We start from the raw sequence: 21,308 nt of genomic DNA, 5'->3' as shown, positions 1-21,308 counted from the left end.
CAGTGTTCCTCTTTTCTAGATTCACATGCTGTACATTCACTTTGTACCGGTATCTCTGTTCATTGCAGTGGTTGGCTTTCAAATGAGCTTGAACTTGAAAACAAATTCTTTAGTTCCCTTTGTCCCACTTGTGAACCTCTAGTCACCTGGATATCTACACAATAGTGCTCTGTGAACTCGTGGACTGGCGGGTAGGTGTAATGCATATGTCACTTAATGGGACTTTACCAGGCAGGCTAGGGTGATTCTCTTCCTCGTGTAGTGTACTCTGGGCTTTGTTTCCAGATCTATGTCAGCCAACTTGTGACACATTAGTATTATCTGAGCTATCAATCTTGCAATGGTACCCTTAGTTACGGGTACCGCCTTGTTGTCCATGGTGGATACAAACAACTGGCTTCCTTTCATGATTGTTCTGTTCTCTCTAGGTAGTACATTACTGCTCTATGTACATTCAGCATTTGAAAGGCTCTTTAACTTGAGTATTTGGATCCTGGAAGAAGCTTGGCATCTGGATAGTGTGGTTTATGTGAAACTGTAATATGAAGTTTGGTAGAAAACATGGGTTGATTCTCATCACTACCCTGCCCTTATGTATTTGTAATATGGTTCCTATGTGGCAAGCCAGAGGGCAAACTCACTCCTAGAAGAGGGTAAGACTATAGCCAACACATGGTTAAAATCGGCACTAGATGCAGCGAACACAGTAAGCAGGCAGCTGGTGACTGGAACATCACTAAGAAGGCAAGTTTAGCTATGGGTGTTTATAAAACAAAATGAGGTACAGGAGAACATAATTAACACTTCTTTTAATGGAGAGCAGCTCTCTTGCATTGCGGTGGACAACACACTGCAACAATTAAGACAAGGACAATGAAATAGCTAAGTCAATGAAAGCATTGCCGTTTAGGGCCCATCAGAGGAGAGGGGCTGCCCCCACAATTAGACCAACAGGAAGAGTAAGCTTCCAATTCACCAGCTCGACCAAGCCTTCCAAGAAACAAGTCAACTGCAGGGACAACACAGCAGTGGCAAAGCTATGCGCCACAGTCAGTCCTTTTGCAGGCTAGCAAGAGGCAGGGGACAACCCTCCAGAGGAATGGGCCCCACAAACAAATAACTCCCCAATAGAGAGCCCTCTCAGCATAACACCAGTGGGGAGAAAATAGGGGCCTTTCTCCAGACATGGGAAGGGGTCATGTCAGGCAAATAATTCAAAATATAATCCAATATGGATATTGCATATAACTGGTAAGAACACCCCCCAAGGCAGAGACCAAAGAAAACATCACATATGAAAAAGAGCAATCATATCTACGATAGGAGGTGAAAGAGCTACTGCTGAAACAAGCATTAGAAAGGGTACCACAAAAAGAGATCAATATGGGAAACTACTCAAGTTACTTCCTAGTTCCAGAACCGGACAAGTCACTGTGCCCAATATTAGACCACCGTTTCCAAAACAAATGCAAAAAACAGAAAAATTCAAAATGACAATGCTGAAAGAGGTCATTCCTCCGCTGCAAGATGGAAGCTACATGGCAACTATAGACTTAAAATACCCTTACTAGCACATACCTATGAAATGCAGGTACAAAACAATTCCTATGCTTTGTAGTGAACAAAGCAAACTACCAATTCAGAGTACTACCACCATTTAGAAACAAAATCACAACCTCCAGTGTTGGTGGGCATACCTATTTAGCAAGGCATTGGAGTTGGCAATGCACCATTTTGTCCAGTTTTTTTTCAAACTTTTGCCCCACCATATCAAACCTTTTGCTCTCCTTTTCAGGAGGTGGACTAATAGGATTAACTGTGGCCACAATAACAGAGTCGGCTGTCGCATTGCCTCATATGTAGGCATAGTCCCTCGAAGAGTCTTTATCTTTCTTTTCCACTCTTGATGTTCCTGGTTTGCAGGTTGCCAGTTCCTTGAACACCTCTCTTCCCTGGACCAAAACGATAGCATTGGTTGGTATTGGCACTAGTTTTGTGAGGGAAGGAGGGTTTCGAGTCAGAAGCATGTTTGCGTCTTTTCCTCCTCTTGCTGGTCCTCATATTTGTCTGCTCCTCTCTTCTCACTGTTGTATGCATAATACATGGCAATGTCGTCTGGACGTCTGGAGGCGAAGCCCTGAATGGGTAAGTGTTGACTCACTCTTGCGGAGAGCCTGTGTCAAGATCCTGCCACTGATCTTCCATGTCCTCGGCATCAAGGAATAGCCCCTGAGCCTCAGGGTCTTCCTCATCATGGAACATTTTGTGTTCTTCTTCCTCTTGGGGCTCCAGTGTCATTGGTGATTCCAGGTTCACCATCTCCACCTCTAGGTGACTCTTTTCTGTCAAAGGTTTTGACAGGATTCAAAGTTCCCAAAAGAAAGCATCAAAATCCTTCTTTTTTGTAGAACTGCTGCCATCTCGGCCTCAAGCATCACTTTTTCTGCTCGACCTCAAATGCTCTCTCTTGGGCATCGGGCCCATTCAACTGTCTTTTCTTCAGTGCCTGTGTTTCTGCTCCCTTCTTATTCATCCTCTCCTATTTTCGGTCATCTGCCAACGCTGATGGTTGTCCAGAGGAGCATCCTCCTTCAGTGTTCTTGCTGAGAGACCCAATTCTTTGACTTGCCTTTGGTCGACGAGTGCATAGGCGCCAAGACAGTCTTTAAGGGTTTTGAGTCTAAATGCCTCAGCTTGGTTAACCCTTGCTTTTTCTGCATTACTGAATTTCTCTTTGTCCTTTTTTTCTGCATCTGAAACTGGTCGACGTTGATGGTCTCCACCTCAGCGTTGGAGCCCTCTTCTTTGGCCCCTTTGGTAACGGTTATCTACTTCCTTGCTCAACAGACCGAGGACCCTCATTGCCGAGCTGATCTTCTGGGACTGCATGGCGTAGTGGGCCTGCCTCTGCTTCTCTGTGGCTCTCAGTGTCTTCAGTTTGATTTTGGTGCTCTTGGTGTGATCCCTCAGCAAGAAGAGATTGCAAACCTGGTGGTTGTCTCTCTGTACAAATTTGTGGTGGCACTCTGGGCAAAATCTAGAGGGCGTGTTTTCTATAGCCCCCACTGAAAAAGGCCTCTTGGTTTCGCATTCTCTGACTTTTCCACTCTATCGCAAGTGCCCCACCAACTTCTTCAGTGTTTACACTCAGGATACTGGTTATCTTCTCCCTTATTCTACAATGTTGATTGTGAGCTGAAATCTTCGGAATTGTTCAATCATCCTTTACTTTGTTCTCTCTTCTTTTGACATTCAAAGAGCCTTTGACAGTAGCTTCCACTCCCAACTGTAGAAAAAATCTGGAAGTCGCAGATTGTTTTGTTGCCGTAACATGACCAGGCAGCGGAGACAGGAAATTGGAAACTGAAGAGGCTGTAGCCAGGGTAAAGGATGCCACAGAGGGTTTTGAGGGTACCATCAGCAAGAAGGACTGGATGGTGGCAATGGTGGAAGATAACACATTGAAGGCAATGTTTGCCTTGATTAAAGAGGGGGGTCAGGTGTTAATGTTGCTGTGATACCTTTCAGTAAAGTACTTAATGAGTTGTCATTGTGTGGTGATAAGGTTGTGATGAGAAGCTACAAATGTGTCCCGCCCTATGGGGTTAAGTCTAGGTTAATCCATTTAGCATATGAAGAACATTTATTTTGGACTTTGACTCTTAAAAGATTGAAAGAGAAGTTTTGGTGGCTGGTGGAGGATATCCAGGTGATAAGTTGGGTGGAAGAGTGCGAGGTTTGCAAGGAGTTGCAAGTGAAGAACAGCATGTGTGTGAGGCAGATTTTGTGTGGGAGAAAGTTTGATTGGATGTTTTTTGGCCTATTGACCTATTTACCTGAACATGAGAACTATACTGCCGTTATGGTTAATGCTCAATCCAAGTGGATTGAAGTTATTTTTATGTGAAACGTCACCACCAGGTCAAACATTGCAGTGCACGGCGAGCTAGTCAGGAGGGAAGGTATACTGTCCATTCTGGTAAAAGACTATGGCACCCAATTGACATCTACGTAAATTAATGATTTGTTGTGCAGCATTGGTGTTAAACACATGTGTACCTCTCTTTACAAATCCCAGAGTATTGGTCAGGAAGAAAGAGTCAACAAGAAACTTTGGAGTTAGCGAGTAAACCTGGATTGATTGTCCAGGATGGTATTAAAGACATGTTGTGGGCTCATGGTACTAATGTACATGCCAGTACGGGGAAGTCACCTGTTGAGATGATGAGTGACAGGCAGCCAGGGACAAAATTGGTTCCTTCATGAATGCATAACTGTAGAGGGGGGTTAAGAAATGAAGGCACGGGAAATGTTCAGGTGAAGCATTTCATTAATGTGGGCGATTGGGTAAAAATCAAACCAGGAGCAAGGACTGTCCAAGCTTAATTAAGGGCCCATTCAAGGTGGAGACAGTAGGAGAATGGTCAGTCCTGGAACTTGAGGAGAGTAGCCTTACTTCAAAAGATGGCACGGATGGTGTTCAGACATTTAAGGAGGAAGAATGTAGTGGATGGCTGTTAATGAAGGACAGTGATTTTTGGAGAGGAAAGAATGGAGGTATTAGAGGGTCACTGGAAGAGGTTGCTGCTGATGACTCAAGTGTTTCTCTCTGTATGCCGGGTTTGTCATTTAAATGGGTAGCTAGGTCCCATAGACCTCAAAGGCGGCTGGTGGATTTTGTGTCTAGTTAATTTTTGACCTTCTCATGAACTGTTATTTACATTTTTTGTGTAGATTAAGTGTTCTTTTTGGGCTGTATCCTCTTGCTATGTTGGTGTTGTTTTGTGTATTTCTGTTGGTCTTGTTTGTGCTTAATCTTTGTCTTGTATGTTGTTTTTATTTGGTTCTTAGGGAGGAAGGGGCGTGTAGTATAATGATAGTCTATGTGTGCCTTCAATAGGAGGCAAGCTGAATGTTTCATATGTAGTAGATGGTTGTCATCACAAAGTCCCAGCACTTGTGGAATTTTTTAAGTTTCTAAAGAGCTGATGAGTGATGCTGGCCTTGGGTGTCACAGGGCTTTGCTGCTTAATAAACGTGATCTTCAATCAAGTATTCACCTTCCTCCTTCGTATTTACTACAATGTGTTCAACAGAAACGGAAAGTGACTATCTGGGAGCTGCAAATGTTACTAACCTATTCCCTTTGTCTTCCTCTTCATCTCTTTGTCTGCCCTTCTTTACCTATCTCTACTGCTGGGTACCCCGACTCTACCTACACACGGCATGTAGTGCCTAACAGTTCATCATTAAAACATCCAGAGAGCCAGATGTTCTGTGGCAACTTCGAAGGCAGCAGTTCAGTGCAGTAGTCTCGATACCGTTTTGGGGTTCGCAAATTGCTCCCCACTTACTAAACATGAATGCATCTGTAGCCAGTGCTGTACTTTATGCATTTTTTCACAGTGGTTTTATGCCAGTGCTCTGCTCCTACACTGCTTCCGTGCTACAAACAAACAGCATTGCGAGTAGGCCTAGACAACTTATTAATTACACCCAACTAATTGGCACAATTTCACTAATTACGCATTACTCTTGTGATGTGAAATGACACAATTATGCCAGCTTGTACTTGAGAGCAATTTGAGGTGAAAATCCTACTGCAGGAGCATAAGAACAACCAACTAAGATACAATGAGCAGTTGCTGGCTTCTGCTGTTCGTGTGCTGTAGCATTTAGTGCTGTTATCGTAGTGCAAAATGCATCCTCGCGCCTATTTCGGATGCAAGAGTGCACTTTGTACTAAGAAATTAGCGCTAAAGGCTGAATTATACTTCTCTCTTAATTACGCATAATTATGATTATAATAAGTATTTCTGTCGTAAATGCACTGTATGATTGTCCTGTACTGATGTATCCACCTCCCCCCCCTTTGTCAAGCGCTCTGATAGTGACCTTGAAGGCCTCCCACATCGTACCTGCGCTGTCAACGGAGCCAACATTGTCCCGAAAGAAATTACAGATAGCCTCCCCACCCGTGGCCTTAAAAACCACGTCCGTCAGGGAAGACGGTTGCAGTCGCCACTGGAATGGTGGTTTCTCACATGCAGGGCCCCTTAGATCCAGGAGCACTGGAGAATGGTGCGATAGTATCCAGGCGGGACCACGTCCTGTGCACAGATGAAATAAACGTACTCTCCCGCACCCGCCAGACATCCCTCATACATTCAGCATCCATCAAGCCCAGTAAAGTCTCTGCAGATTGCTTAGGCCATGCTCAGTCCACTTCCCATCCGGCCAACATCCATATCTAAACAAGATGTATTTTATCATTCAAGCAGCAGACAAGGGGGATTGCCTTCACTGCTCTAAGACCCATAACACGCTGGGACCGCTACTACTCGCAAGTCCTTAAAACACTAGAAAAATACCTAGAGCGGCTTCAAATTCCAGCCCCTCCACTGTCTAGGGTAGAATTCACTACTGTTCAATTTTATTAAATGATTTTTCTTTAAATTAAGTCGCTGGCAAAATGCCCTATTTTTGTGGGGAAATCCCCCTGCACAGATGTATGTTTATAGGTACTTTGGAGCACAGTATATTTTGGATTCAAATCGCCAAAACTTTAAGTGAAGGAGCAAATAATTTTACTTCATGCTACTGCTTTGCTCCTTTCCAAAACCTATTTTGAGGACTCTTTCACCCTCAAGTGAAATGAACCCACATTTCCTCAAATGTAATTATCTATAACAAAACACGAAAAAATTACCATATTATGCTTGTGTTCAAAGAGGTATATTGGCTCCCCGTGAAGGCGCACATTCGGTTCAATATTTTGACTTTTACCCATAGGCGACTTTATTCACAATCTCCATTTTACATAAAGTACTTAGTCATTCAACGTATCCCCACAAAACGGCAGATCCTCTGTAAAGAACAATATTGGGATCCAAAAGATAGAAGGGCTTGGGCCCATGGCAAGGTCTCGGTCAATCAAGCAGCAAAACGATGGAATGAACTTGCTAAAAAGATCAAAAGCTTTGAACATTTGCTCAGGTTGAGAAAACTGTTGAAAAACCTTTTCAAACCTTACAGTAAGGGTTTCCACACTTGCTGCGCCTTCCTGTTCTTTTTGTGTTTCAGATCTATGAAAATAAATTAAATGAGAATCAAAATAAATGAAATACCAGATGCTATCATAATTATGATCTTATAAATCAAATCACATCCTCAGGTCTAGTGATGCACCAAATAAACAAATGTGGGTGAAGGGAATATTGAATAGACACAGAGCATCCACGCATCATGTGCAGAAAATATTTATGGCACCGTATGCAAGATTATTGGAAGCAAATTTTCTAGAAGACCACAACATCTAGGACGGAATGGTTTTAGAGCAGCACACGGTACAGAGTCAGCTAGAATCCTGACTATGGATGAACTGCGGATTGCAGTTGACAGAGACCAAACAGCAGTATTGATATTATTAGATCTGTCAGCTGCGTTTGACACGGTCAACCACCAGATACGCTTATACAGGGACTCGAAGAGATAGGAGTGGAGGGAACTTTGCTAGAATGGATTGGATCATTCCTGTAAATTAGATGCCAAGCAGTTGCACTCCCCCCTTTCCGGTCAGAGTTTAGAAAAATAGAACATGGGGTACCTCAGGGCTCAGCCCTGAGCCCCATTCTTATTCAAATTCAGTAGTCAATTTCTACGTCAGGATAAAGGAAATGGGTCAAAAAGAACTGTTTAAAATGTAACAAGGAGAAACAGAGTTTTTATGCTGCCCTCCTACTAAAATTCATGACTCGCTCCTGGAGAACTTCTGGCACTGGACGAGTACAGAGGGTGTCAAACCTTCTCAGGTAGTGCGAAATCTAAGAGTGTACGCAGATGAGAAATTATCCTTAGAAACGAGCTTAACAAAACAGCAGCTACATCTTTTGGTCTGCTAAGGAACCTGAGAAGAATTGTTCCATTATTGCCTTAGCCAGCGAGAAGGCTGGGAGTACAAAGCACTATCTTGAGCAGGGTTGACTATTGCCACACGCTCCTTCTGGGAGCGCCAGCTAATCTAGTTACAGGGTACAAAAACGTGGAGCAAAACTGGTCTTGAATAAATCAAGAAACTATTCCTCCACAGCTGCTCCGAGGGCCCTTCACTGGCTTCCAGGGAGAGAAAGAAAAATTTTCAGATCTTTGTGTATAGTATAAAAGGCACTAAAAGAAATTGGACCAGCACCATTACAAAATAAATGTTATTACAGGCTTAGAGGGAACCTACAATCCGCCACGACAAATTGGTCTGTATACAAAAATTCTGGGAAATCAGGGCAGGTGGGAGGACTTTCCAGATTACGGGTCCCCTGATGTGGAACTAACTGCCACGCAGCCAACCTATCTTACAGCTAGCGAAAATCTGAACAGCTTTAGAAAAAACGTGGCTCTTTCGAACAAAAGACTAAGTACAAGCTCAGATGAAATGGCAGAGACATGATTGTACTATGGAGAAGGAGCAATGCACCACTCAACAATCTTCAGGCCTCACCTACCAGACAGCTTAAGCAGTCTCTTGGTGAAAGGACCTACTGTTATCTTATAGTGGGCTTAGAGCCCGCCTATTGCTTACCGCTGGTTGGCCATATTTTCACTGCCATTTGCTTACTTTTTACTTGTTGCCTTGTGTGGGCATTCTTTCCTCTTTTTGCGTGTGTCCTTCCCATGGAGAATGGCCTAATTATTTGTGTCCTTCTACTGCTTACTTTTCAAGCCCTACGTTTTACACACTTTCACACAAGCATGTGATAGTATCGTTTACAAAAATATTATTTTGCAGAAGTCATTTGTCAAAATCATACTCTACAATAACTTTGTTTTTCCTTAACATCTCAGATGAGTGTAACATTGCAGTCACACACACAACGACACACACCAGACACCCCCCACCCCAGATAGAGCTACAGAATAAGCTACATAAATATGAAAAGGGACTTGCAAATATGTATAATACTTAATGAGTAGCAGTGAATATGGTCAATATTGCCTCCGAGCTGTTCTGGTAACATCGTAAACCTGCGACCAAATCTGAACGGTTTGTAAACGTCACCAGTATTACACGTTACACGTTACCCGTTACTTATATTTTATGTGACATTTTTATTTTAGGCTGGTTACCTGCAAAAATCAGTTTTCCTTAAACTGTAGTTAACAATCTGCAGTGATTGGAATTAGAAATGTTTGTTTTGTTTGCCTTTTATGAATACATTTTTAATAAAACAACATAGTGGTGAGGGCCAGTGAATTACGCAATTCAATGCCTGCAGCGTTTATGCCATTATTATGGATGAACCATATTTTCCACATACACTGTATAATTTGCAGATTTGCCAAACAAAATGCTGCTTGTAGCTGAAGTGGAAGAAAATAATTTGTATGTTGACCAACATAATTTAGATAACCTTTCTTCAAAGTTTGGTCGTCCTTGCACATAATCCTATCAGCCATATACAACCTGGCAACCTTTTAGAGAAGGTTGGACCAGTTAGACTAGCATGGTTGGATGGGTGCACTATACCAGGCCTGCCCTTGATGCAGGAGAATGGAGATGGAACTGTTACCAGAGAGAGAATGTGGCTCAACCCATTTGGATGTTTGAAACACAAAGAAGGCACCCATGACCATTGTGAATCAACATTTTCCTGGACATCAACATATCTCATCACATAATCCCATCACAATCCTTTTCACACCTTAACCTCAGCAGAACCTGTCTGAATAATGGCCACTTTTCTACACTCTTCTGAACCACAACACATCTGTCAGATGCCTTTCACGATACTACCCTTCGACCTAACCCCTAACTGAGCTAGATTGTGCAAAACATGGGAAACTGACACTGGAACTAACTCACATGGCATGGATTAACTGAACGTTAATTACATTCGTTGTTCAGAAATCGTCAGTGGCTTTCCCTGTAAAGTTAAAGATATGACGCATGAATATAGGTCCCGATAGGGACACATTTTATTATCCATTCTAAAATACCACAGGGTCAGAGAGCCGGAGGGACCAGGCCCACTTAAAGCCCTGTCTGCCAAATGCGGGCTCTATACGTGACTCTGTCGACCCTGGATTTCACCAAGTGTCTCTTTCAAACCCCTCCCCCCCCACCTTGCTACCCATACTTTTTCTTTATTTTCTTCACTCTTATAGGTTCCTCTCCCTTACTGCTTTGTACCCCTTTTTCATTGTTTTCCCGTCTTTCTCTTCCTTCCCTGTTTTATCTTCATCTTCAGTTTAGAATGATCTAAAGCCGAATCATAAAATATAAATGCCAAATACACAATATTGAGCTCAGGTGGGGCCTGCCAGCATCTATCCACTTTAAACTCGGAGTATCCAGCCACGGAGAACAAACCACCTGAGATGCAGAACCACCACCAGAAGTCTGCACCAAGCACTGAGAGGCCAACCCATGGGCAAGCTGCTCCACAAAATACCCTTACCCAAGGAAGAGGTCTTCAGTCTGCATGCTCATAGTGCCAATATCGGCAACACTCACCACCCCTCATGCAGCATCATACCGAATAAATAAACAGACAAGACACTGTTTTCATGGAGAAAATTGCTGCAGGTTTATTAGCATACCAACTATGCCAACATGGTGGGTTATTTTACAGGTGATCCAAAGGCAAGCCGCCCCTCGCGGCCTACCACCTGATGGGCCAACTTGCATCGTGGCCTTAGCCAATCGGTGCTTAGCGGTTATGGTGAGGGGATAGCCCCTCCCACCTCCGGTGAACCGTTGGTACACCCCATTACTCTCACCCCCCCTACGAGGGGCGGAGCATTCAAGCGACCCCCGGTTGTACAGGTTTCCAACCGCCCGTAGGACAGACAGGGCACCGTCGCACCTCAGGGTCCACCTTGAAGACTTCCTGGGGAAATTCGGCCTCAGCCCCCTTTGTGCTCATGAAGAGGGCACCCCTGAGTACCTTTCCGCCTCTGGATTGCCCTGTAACTCCGCCTGCAACACAAAACAACAGATTAGAAATGTCTCCACCCCACCCTGATTACGCTGGGTAAGCGGTAGGCAGGGAACGTCGTCATGGGTGAGGAGAAAGAGGCCGCTAGGTGGGAGGGGAGGAACTTATACCTCTCCTCTTCCCCCACCTGGGCCAGAAATAACGAGCGAGACCCCGATGGGGTCTCGCAATGCTGGGCTGTCCCGTGTGCCATCTTGTGGCACTAAAGGGGCCGCCCTCTTAGGACGGTCCCCTGCGGGGACGTCGCGCAACCCACATAGTGGCAATATCGGAAATACTAACCACCCCTCATGCAGCATCATACCGAATAAATAAACGGACAAGACACCGCTTTCGTGGAGAAAATTGCTGCAGGTTTATTAGCATATCAACTATGCCAACATAGTGGGTTATCTTACAGGCGATCCAAAGGCAAGCTGCCCCTCGCGGCCTACCACCTGATGAGCCAAATTGCATCGTGGCCTTAGCCAATCGGTGCTTAGCAGTTATGGTGAGGGTATAGCCCCTCCCACCTCTGGTGAACAGTCGGTCCACCTCATTACTCAGACCCCCCCTACGAGGGGCAGAGCGTTCAAGCGACCACCGGTTGCACAGGTTTCCAACCGCCCGTAGGACAGACGGGGCGGCGTCGCACCTCAGGGTCCCCCGCAAAGACATCCTGGGGATATTCGGCCTCAGCACACTTTGTGCTCATGAAGAGGGTACCTCTGAGTACCTTTCCGCCTCTGGATTGCTCTGTAACTCCGCCACAGCCTGGGTGTGGTGACCGTCGCAGCTAGGGCCCCCCACCAAGGCTGGCATTCCTACTTACATCCTGCTGTTTCCAGGGCCTCCCCCAGATCAAGCAAGAACAAGTCCATGCCTATTTTGGAGAGATGTACCCCATCGTCCTCGAAACAGCCTGTGGATTTGGCTTGCAGCAACCCATGTCTAACGAAGCCAAATCCCCTCTGCTCGGTGAATTTACGCATAGCACCGTTGACCCTCCTGCGCGCAGCCTCTATTGCTTCCCCTGACCGAGCTCCATGCCACAGGAGCCGGGGGGGGTGATCTCAGACCACCAAAGTTCACATGTCCCCAACTTGTTGCTTAATTTGCACATTGTGGTATTCATGTTTTGAAGCAATGTCCTTTTAGCCAGGGCAGTCAGGTCGCCCCCCCCGATGTATAACTAGAACGCTGGGAGGACAGGTGCCTCCCCCAGTCTTTGCTTCAGTTTGCCCAACATCCCATTCCACCGCATGCCTGGGTTCCCCAGCCAAATTATATCGGTGTTGGAAAATCCATGCCTCTACTTCCTGCTTTCAACCCACCGTGCCAATCTCAAGATGCCAGAATGGCCAATCACCCAGACCTTTGTTCCTGGCAAATAAAGAAATGTGATGTTGCAAAACGTTTATTGACACCACAGCACACCAAAATTGCAAACAGTAAAATACACTCCACAACACACTGCTGCCAGTCACCGGGACTCCGGTGACTGAAATAAAATGAAAGTTCGTGAGCACATGGCCATATGTATCTCTTGAAACATTGGGATTCCCACCGCCCCACTTGTTTGATACCTTCTGCTGGCAAGCCTTCCTTAAATGCTGTTGTTGCTGCCCCTATGCGGAAAGAGTGGCTGCAGAAGCGCTTGCCCGGATCCATGTTGCCTGACAGCCCCAGGCATGCGTGCATTATGTGTTCCACCTGGAACTTCGGAAGGGGCTAGCCGTCTGCATGCAAGAGGAAATAACCTTCTGCTGACGGGCGCAGGGCCAGATAGGCGGCGAACAGGCCCACTGGGCAATACCTGCCATCACCCAGACTGTGTAGCCAGAACACCCTTCGCTCCCCGGACTGGTCCGTCTTAGATCTTCTTAGAGTTATTTTGAGGGAAGCCCCCAAGAGCACTGCATCCTGTATCTTCAAAGCCACCCCAGACCTGTCGTTCTTAGATCTAGCCACTAGCTCACTAATTCTGAGGGCCCCAAAGAAAGCCAGGCTGAAGGTGGCAGCAAACAATGCCGCCTCAAACGCTGAGTGGGTAGCCTTGTGCACCCCGTCCAGCATCCCCTGCAGGGTCTTGAAGTCTATGGGCGACCTATTGTCCGGTGCCCTCGGTTCACTCCTGGCCCAACCTTTTAACGCTGCTCTGATCAAGAAGGATTTGGTGGGGTCGGACTGGCCCCTTAGTCTAGTGTGGTGACTGATTGCCGCCAGATGGCCTGAAATCCAAGAAGGACTCTTCCCATTGTCCTTGGCCCACAATATGAAAGGCTGTACCCTGCTTTAGAGAGATGACCCGCCTTCCTCCCGGGAATTGTGCTGTTGTTTTTTGCAGATTTATCTAGCACGAACTCGAACGAGATCCAGTGTATTAGTGTAACATTCCTGCCCGGGTGCTGCATACATGTCCCAACCCTTATTGCAAGATATGAAGGGGCAGGTCCGCCTCACAGGCAACCAGGGCGCTGCCTGTGCATCCCCGCAAAGAAACCCAAAATTGTGTTGTTGTTTTTTGCAAATTTATATAGCGCGAACTCGACCCGAATGTATTAGCGCGCATTACACGAGCTCCGGTGAGGATACATTCATTATTTGGTAGGCGTGGGGAGATTAAGTGCTTGCCCAGAATCAAGGATGGAGCGTGGGACCAGCCATCTCCAGTAGATGTTGCCCCCCTGCCTGCCGCTCCACCCCCCCTAGCCGTCGTAATCCTCCTTACCGATAAGCGGGTCACGGGCCTAGCAGCCCGTGACGCATGCCTAAACTAATGTGTCCCATACTGTGCAACTGAATTCGCACCTACCCGAGCGGACATACGGTGTGGGGGGGTGTGGGCGGTCAGTCGACCTCGGCCTAGGCCGCACACCGCTGCGCCGGGCCCGGGACCCCTCCCCAAGAATATGGGCCCGCTATGCCCGCGACTCCCGTCCCAGGCGCCCGCCTCACGGTGTTGACCCATTGTCCACAACGAGGCCTTGTCCTAATATGCGGCAACCGTGGCACGCTATGCCCAACCAAGGCTCCAACTTACTGTGGCACAGGCTGGGGCACCACGCAGCATGCGCTGCCCCCCAGCTGCCGGATGCACCGGTCCCGAAGGCACCAAGGCAATGGTGCTTGCCCCTTAATTATCCCCGACTCAGGTGGGGGACACCAACTCCTGCTGCTGCGGCCTGCAGTATTCGGCCCCCACTCGCCCTTTACTTATCCCCATCGCAGATGGGGCCTGGACACACACCCTTGCTGCTGAGGCCTACAGGACTTGGCCGACCCACGTGTGCCCGGGCCCCACCGGCCCTGACCCCCCCTGCCCTGGAGGGGGCGCAAGACCACTGTGCTCCCACCCGGGACCCACCATGAGGGGCGGGGTGCTGTGAAGCAGCTGGCACCCCACGCCGACCCCCAGAAACAGCGAATCTCCAGAACCAACGCGGGGCCAGAGGCAGCCCTTAAGGGCCTGAAGAACCCCAAGGGAGTTGCCCTCGCCTTCCCCCCCAACGGCGGTTCGCGGCAGGGCCGGGCCACCCTCTGTGCAACCCCGCTGGAGCGACCGCGATCGGGGAAAAAGAGTGGGGGTTGGCTGGCCAAGGTGTGCGACCCTTGCTCTTTCAAGCAACCTGGCCTGCACCAATCCAATTGATATGTCCTCCCTGCGCGGCGGTGGGAAAAAGGCCGCAATACACGATTGCAGCAACCCTCCCACACGGACGAACGCAGCGGCACAGGTGCTGGAGAGACAGCTGCTGCCCCCAACACTGACCCTTGCCCCCACACCACCCGAGGCCGGGGAAGGGGGTCGGTGGATACCCCCTTAACAATCCCAGGGAGCTGACCAGACTAGCCCCCCCAAGGCGGCTCGCCTGACCGGGCCGCCCTTCCACCGAATTCAACCCCGTTGGGAAGAACGGGCGCTGGGGGGGTTGAGGGGGGGGGGAGGAATGTGCACCTAATGCTGGCAGCTCGCGTGGGGCACGCCCGAACGGCGTCAGGGGTGAGGAGAAAGAGGCCGCTAGGTGGGCGGGGGAGGAACTTATACCTCTCCCCTTCTCCCACCTAGGCCGGAAATGACGAGCGGGACCCCGAAGGGGTCTCATATCGGTGGGCTGTCCCGTGTGCCATCTTGTGGCACTAAAGGGGCCGCCCTCTTAGAAGGGTCTCCTTCGTGGACGTCGGGCAGCCCGCATTAGCCATCTCTTGGCCTCTCTGTGAACGCGCCCCACTGCATATGTGACGATCGTACAGAGTCTGTAATGAAACAGGTCTTGTGAAAGTGATGGGGAAAGGGGGGGGTGCAGAAGCGGGAGCTCCGTACTCTCCCAGTAATGCAGACGGTGCCGTGGCATTGGGCTACAGACGGAGTGAGGGGTTCTCTGCAAATGAATGGGGGTTGTTCTTTACTACTACCCGACATCCTTGCTAACCACTGGAATGGTGAATTTGGGCCCAACTCTAATAACCCTCGTCCCCCCTCTGCATAGGCAGCCTGTTTCTACCAATACTCCCCCAGCCCCCTTGCCACTGGTTTAGGAGCGATGGGGCAAAGAAATCCGCAGTGAGGACACCCACACCTCTCCTGACTCCCCCATTCCAGGTGTCCACACCCCCTACACATTCCACGCTGTGCCCCAACGCCCCAGCACTCCCCTCTCCGTGCCAAGAGAAGCAGGAGGCAGATTACGCAACAGTGCAGAGTCCCCCCACCACACCAGCCGTACCCCAGTATTCGGCGCTAAGAAACCTTTGGTGATTGTGCCCTCTCTCGTGTCCTACTTAGGGGTGGGCGGAATTTGCGAAATTCACTTTCGCAAATTATCGCGAAAATGTCAAAAATCTCCGCAAACACGCGGAAATATCGCGAAAATGCAGAAGTTTTTTCCCCGCCCGTTCGCGGTATTCTCTGTGTGGTCGCGGCTCGCCAACTTACCCATGCGGTTACTCGCGGGCACGGCCATCATGTTTTCACTTGTCTCGGGGTGCATGATCGCGAAAAGAAAGACGTGATCGCGCGACGAATGATGTTACTGCGGGCGCGAACTGTCGCGAGACAGCGCAAATGGCTACCAACAATCCAACATCTCGTGGAGAACGCGACCGGAGAGGGAATAATTGTAGGCGAACGCGGGGATTCAGGTAAGGCGATCGCGCGCACGCGATAATGTATTATTTTACAGCGCGAGCAAGCAAAAAATTTCCGGTAAAATGCAGATTGCGGAAATTTTGACATTTTCGCGCTCTCCGCGGAACGCGAAAATGTCAAATTATCGCAATTTCCGCGAGCGGAACGGAATTTTAGCCCAGGCCTAGTCCTACTAATATAACGCGCCTCAGGGCCCGATGTGCGGTGCCAATTACATTGTCTCAGATTTTGACTGTTTTTAGTGGCCAGAGTACTTTCTCAAAACATCTTTCTACTTCATCTACAAACACAACCTATTTTGTGGGAAGTCTGTCAAGGGGGGCGTTAATTAGGCTTGGGCAAAATTTGTCTAATGTGGTTATGCGTAATTACCTTAAATTTAGGAGGAAATTACATAAAATTGCTCTCAAATTTTACACAAAATGCAAATTCTTCATTTAGCACCATATTCCAGTATAAAATGCGTAATTGTACCAACGTTTGACACGAGGAAGCATTTTGCCTTCAAAAAAGCACAACAAACATGCTAGTGGTGTAAGTAACAGCCGCTTGTGTTCTGTGCTTTCGCAATATTCCCAACTGTGTGCAGTAAAGGTATCCTATAAATGGTGTGTATTTATGTAATGTGACATAATGGCGTAATTTCTGAACTTTTGTACAACAAGTGTAACCAGAATTTCCCTAAATTGTGAAAATTCACCAGCGCATTTTACATTTCGCCCATGCCGAGCCTTTATATTGTTGTCATCTCATGGCTTGTGGTGGAGCTGGGCTTACTCAATGTTATACCACTGAGGTCTGATACAGTGAATACCTCGTAGGAGTCCAGTGCTTAACTTGTGCCGGTGGTTGCATGCACCAACATTCACTTTTGTAGTCCAGCAGTTAGAAGGAGGAAGAGAGAGATAGAAAACAGTGACAAAGGGAGAAACACAGAAGAAAAAGAACCTGTCGGAGTGAGACAAATGGGTAGGAAGTGGTGGTTGGTGGAAGGAAGAGGCCTGTGGAGGAATCGAGACTACTAGGCAACCTTGTAACTTCAGCCTTCAACAGCACGGGCAGCAGGGCCATAGGAAAAACTTTGCGTCCCCTTCGCATTTATCATTTATTTATTTATTGATACAAATGAAGCATTCGCAGCGGCAGGCTTTGGCTTCCATTCTTAGTTTTTTATGTTTCTCTCCGCTGGAAATGTTGTAGTAAGAGTTAAGGTCGTAATTTTCAGTTTGCTGAGTGACTTAAAAGACTCAATGTGACATTGCAGCAAAACAATGGTCAAAGGCACATTAGTGAGCAGAACAGAAGATTATAAAATCTAAAGTCAAGAACAGCAGTCTCCCTGCTTCAGCACATGCAAGAACAGAGCCAGTGCCAGGCACCGTTGTTCTGGATCAATGCAGAGGTCAGCGCCTGCTTTCTGAGTGTTTGCAGTGTCTAAAGTCCACACACATATCCCACTTCTAATGCATCACCTGTTCGCAGCAAAAATTCGGAAACAATGAGCAGTGATCGCCCTGCTCTGTTTCCTGCCTTCAGGTCATGGAGAAATTGCGAGTTGTATGTATGCACTTCACGCAGTCTGAACGCATTAAACAGACCTCGCCGCTGCACGAGCCAGCGCAACTGGTGATGACGCGGCCCTAGATGAATTAGCTGTTGGTGTTTTCCATTGGATCCTTTTCACTCTCGTTTCTTCTGCATGATATGACTGCCTACATTAGCGGTAGGCAGCAATTTGGACAGGAGTGCACCATATTTCATAAATACGGTGCATTCCTGCCCTTTCACATTGGCGTAGGACAGCGCAGCAAGAAGACTTGCGGCGCTGCCCGACGCTAATTCCTCATAAATGAGGCCCTTTGTTTTTAGCCACACCTTTGACCACGCCCCCATGCTCACTGACCTTTGGGTTGCTAAACACTGTTTAATAATATTTCCCCACTGTAAAAATGATGTGTTGTGGGAATTGGGGGCGTTTATGGTTGTTGATAGTTGTCAATGAAGAGGAGTGCCAAGTTCTAGAAATTTATGTCAGGAGGGGGTCCTTACGCCTAAAAGTTTTTGACAGGGTTGGTCTCGGCATCAAAAAGTTTGAAGACCTCTACTCTAGCCTTACCATAACCTGCACACTCTCCCTTGCCTACACCCTCTGCCTAACCCAGAGGTCTTGAGCTAGGCAGGATTGTTTTTGTGCAGCAAGGGGCACCACAGAGGGGTTTTCCTCTTTCTATGTGTGCTGTGTGATATATTTTCTGTCATCTTTTTAGGACTCGCCTACACAGTGCATGCTATGTGCTTCCAGGGGTATTGTTTACCTTGCTGTTTCGAATCTGGACGAAGTGCAAATTGATTCCTGTTGATTACCATCCGTCCGCTGCCCGTGCTGTCATTGAGGTTCTATTTCTTTTCCTCCTGTGTTTCTCCTTCACGTCGTCTCATTTTGGCGTTATTTAATTTGTTTACAAGCGGCATACACATTGCTTTCGAGAACCTTTTGTTTTTTTGCAACGTTTGTCTCGTGTCAGCATTTGTCATTTTTTTCCCCGTGTAGTATTTTTTTTTTCTGATCGACATGTTACTTGCTTCGGCATTGTTTTATTTTGTTTATGAGCGGCATGCACTGTGCTTATCAGAATTGTTTTACCGCATCATGTTTTTTTTAGTTTTGTCTCGGCATTTTCCATTTTGTGTTTTGTTTACGATCAGCATGAATCTGCATTTCACTTTTCTTTCCGATCGACATGTTTTCTCAATTTTGAACCCCACAGACATTTTTGCCCCACCAGTGCCCCTATTTCTCTCTCTAGGTTAGGGGATTAGTCATGTGCTGAAGAAAGGAATCACCTCAGCTGTTTTAGCGCAACCTGTAAACTTGCGACCAAACAAACTGTGCGTACACTCTATCATTATGTGCGAATGTTATTTATCATGTTTTGTTTCATGGACAGAGACAAAGTGTGTGAGACTGGCCTCGTGGTGTGGATCCTCCCGACCAGCCAGCTACCCTGCAACCACGCCGAACCTCGATGTTACAGCCTCCCGGCCCCCGTGGGCCAGCCTCCCGAGGGCCGGCCAGATCCCCTACACGCATGCCCAGCCGAGGGAGAGCGAAACCCCCCAAATCAGACCGAGAGGCGCCGACCCTGTCACACCTCTGGTCTCTTCCCCGAGGGAGGTCTCGATCGACCACCAGGCCCCCGGTGAGCGGCTGCCTCGCCTGCTGGGTGTCTGGAGACCCTCCCAGACCCACCTGAACAGATCAAAGGGCCGAGCGACAGGAAGTCCCGACACACCGCCCACAGGCACCAGACCCCTCTCCGCGAGGACTCCGGTCTTCAAAGAGGAGGGGAAGTATAACAAGGGGTGCTGAAGGGAAGGGAGACAGAGAAGACCTGGACTGACGAGAGCCTGCTGACCTGGTCGCGGCTCGATCGCTCCCCGAACGGAAGAACTCTGAACCATCTGAGCCCTGCTGATGCTGTCGCGGCTCCCCGAACTCTGAACCATCTGAGCCCTGCTGACGCTGTCGCGGCTCCCCGAACTCTGAACCACCTGAGCCCTGCTGACGCTGTCGCGGCTCCCCGAACTCTGAACCATCTGAGCCCTGCTGACGCTGTCGCGGCTCCCCGAACTCTGAACCATCTGAGCCCTGCTGACGCTGTCGCGGCTCCCCGAATCCTGAACCATCTGAGCCCTGCTGACGCCGTCGCGGCTCCCCGAACTACGAACCTCCGGTGCCTGCTGAGTGACTCGCGGCACCCTCCTCCAAGAGAATCGGCAGAGATTGCCGAGAGAAGCAACACCCCCTCAGCTCGAGGATTGAGAGCTGTGCGGCGGGTACTCCGCAGAGACACTGATTCAAAGACTGTCCCGCTACCCCTTACCCCTCATCGCGAGACCACTGCCGCTTGTGGCACAAATTCTGCTCCTGCCTTCCGGATCATAAAGATTCCTATAACCTATGATAAAATCTATTATCCTGCAAAGAACTACTGTGTGGTGTCCCTCTATCTGAAAAGAGTAGTGCAGCGTGTGCGATCCTAGGTACGAGACCCTTCCAGGAAGGGCCTCCCCGCTCTTGCTCGGCCGAACTCGAGGAGAGGTGGGCCTCCGGGTGGTCAGGAACGTATTCTGCAACCTCCCGGGGAACGCTTTCTAACATTGGTGGCAGCGACGGGATCCGAGCCAACACCTAGAGATCGTGCAGTAGACGGCTAACGCACTACCCAGAAGAAATGGAAGGAGAAACTTCCCTAGGTGCCGCCGGCACCAACCCGAGCACGACATTCCGAGAGGACCAGTTGGAATCTTATACGCACCGAGAACTGAAACAATTTTGCAAAGACCTTGCAATCGCTACCACCGGACTAAGCACGAAAGAGGACTTCCAGGAAGCATTAAGAACCTGGGTCGAGGCGGGGACTCCCCAGACACAAACAGAAGGAGAGCCTCCTAACGAACCCCCGAAGCAGCCCGGGGAGGAACGGCGCCCCCGAGGGGGGCCTATCCCCAGAGGAAATAGCGGACCGAGAAAGAGGTCGCAACCACGAACTAGAACTAGCAAAATTGAAAATTGAAGGAGAGATAAAGCTGGCCGAAAAGAAGCTGGCGGTAGAACAGTTACGCCTACAAGGAGAACTTGAGGAAAAGAAACGACAAAGAGAACACGAAGAAAGAAAACTCCAGCTGGAGCACGAACGTAGCCTGAAGGAGATCGAGCTCAAGGCTAAGAATGCAGAGGTCAGACCCCCGGAAACCCGACCCCCTTCCGCCAACGTGGAACTAAAGGTCCACATCCCCAAAGATGTGGTTAAAGAATACTATAAGAATGACGACATCCAGCAATGGTTCAAAGCCTACGAAGTCGCCATGACCTCCCACCGAGTCCCGCAGAAAGACTGGGGGGCTGGGCTGTGGGGCCGGTTCCTGAGCGAGGGAAGAGATACCCTGCTGGACCTGCCTTCCACGGTAATGAACTCCTACAGTCACATGAAAGAGGCCCTAGTAGCCAGATATGGGCTCACCCCTGAAATGTACCGGCAACGGTTTAGAGACTGCAAGAAGATACCCGGTACCACCTGGGTGGAGTACGTGAACTTTTACAGCCGGGCCTTGGACGGGTGGATCAAGGGCAGCAAGATCTCCACCTTTGAGGAGCTGTTCGACCTGATCGCTTGGGAACACTTGGC

The 21,308-nt window shown here is 48.4% G+C and overlaps 1 protein-coding gene across 1 annotated transcript in view; it reads right to left on the bottom strand.

Moving 5' to 3' along the window:
• The window catches only part of A4GALT (alpha 1,4-galactosyltransferase (P1PK blood group)), a 207,370-nt gene that overhangs the window by 52,282 nt on the left and 133,780 nt on the right, over window positions 1–21,308 (bottom strand). Inside the window, exon 3 of the mRNA XM_085652498.1 lies at window positions 7,034–7,085. The gene's annotated coding sequence lies outside the window, so the exon portion shown is untranslated. The remainder of the gene's footprint in view (window positions 1–7,033; window positions 7,086–21,308) is intronic.

This window comes from Triturus cristatus, chromosome 4_1 (assembly GCF_964204655.1).
Source record: "Triturus cristatus chromosome 4_1, aTriCri1.1, whole genome shotgun sequence".
In the NCBI taxonomy this organism is placed as follows: Eukaryota; Metazoa; Chordata; class Amphibia; order Caudata; family Salamandridae; genus Triturus; species Triturus cristatus.
Note: the sequence above shows the minus strand (reverse complement) of the source record. Positions and strands in the feature narration are given on the sequence as shown.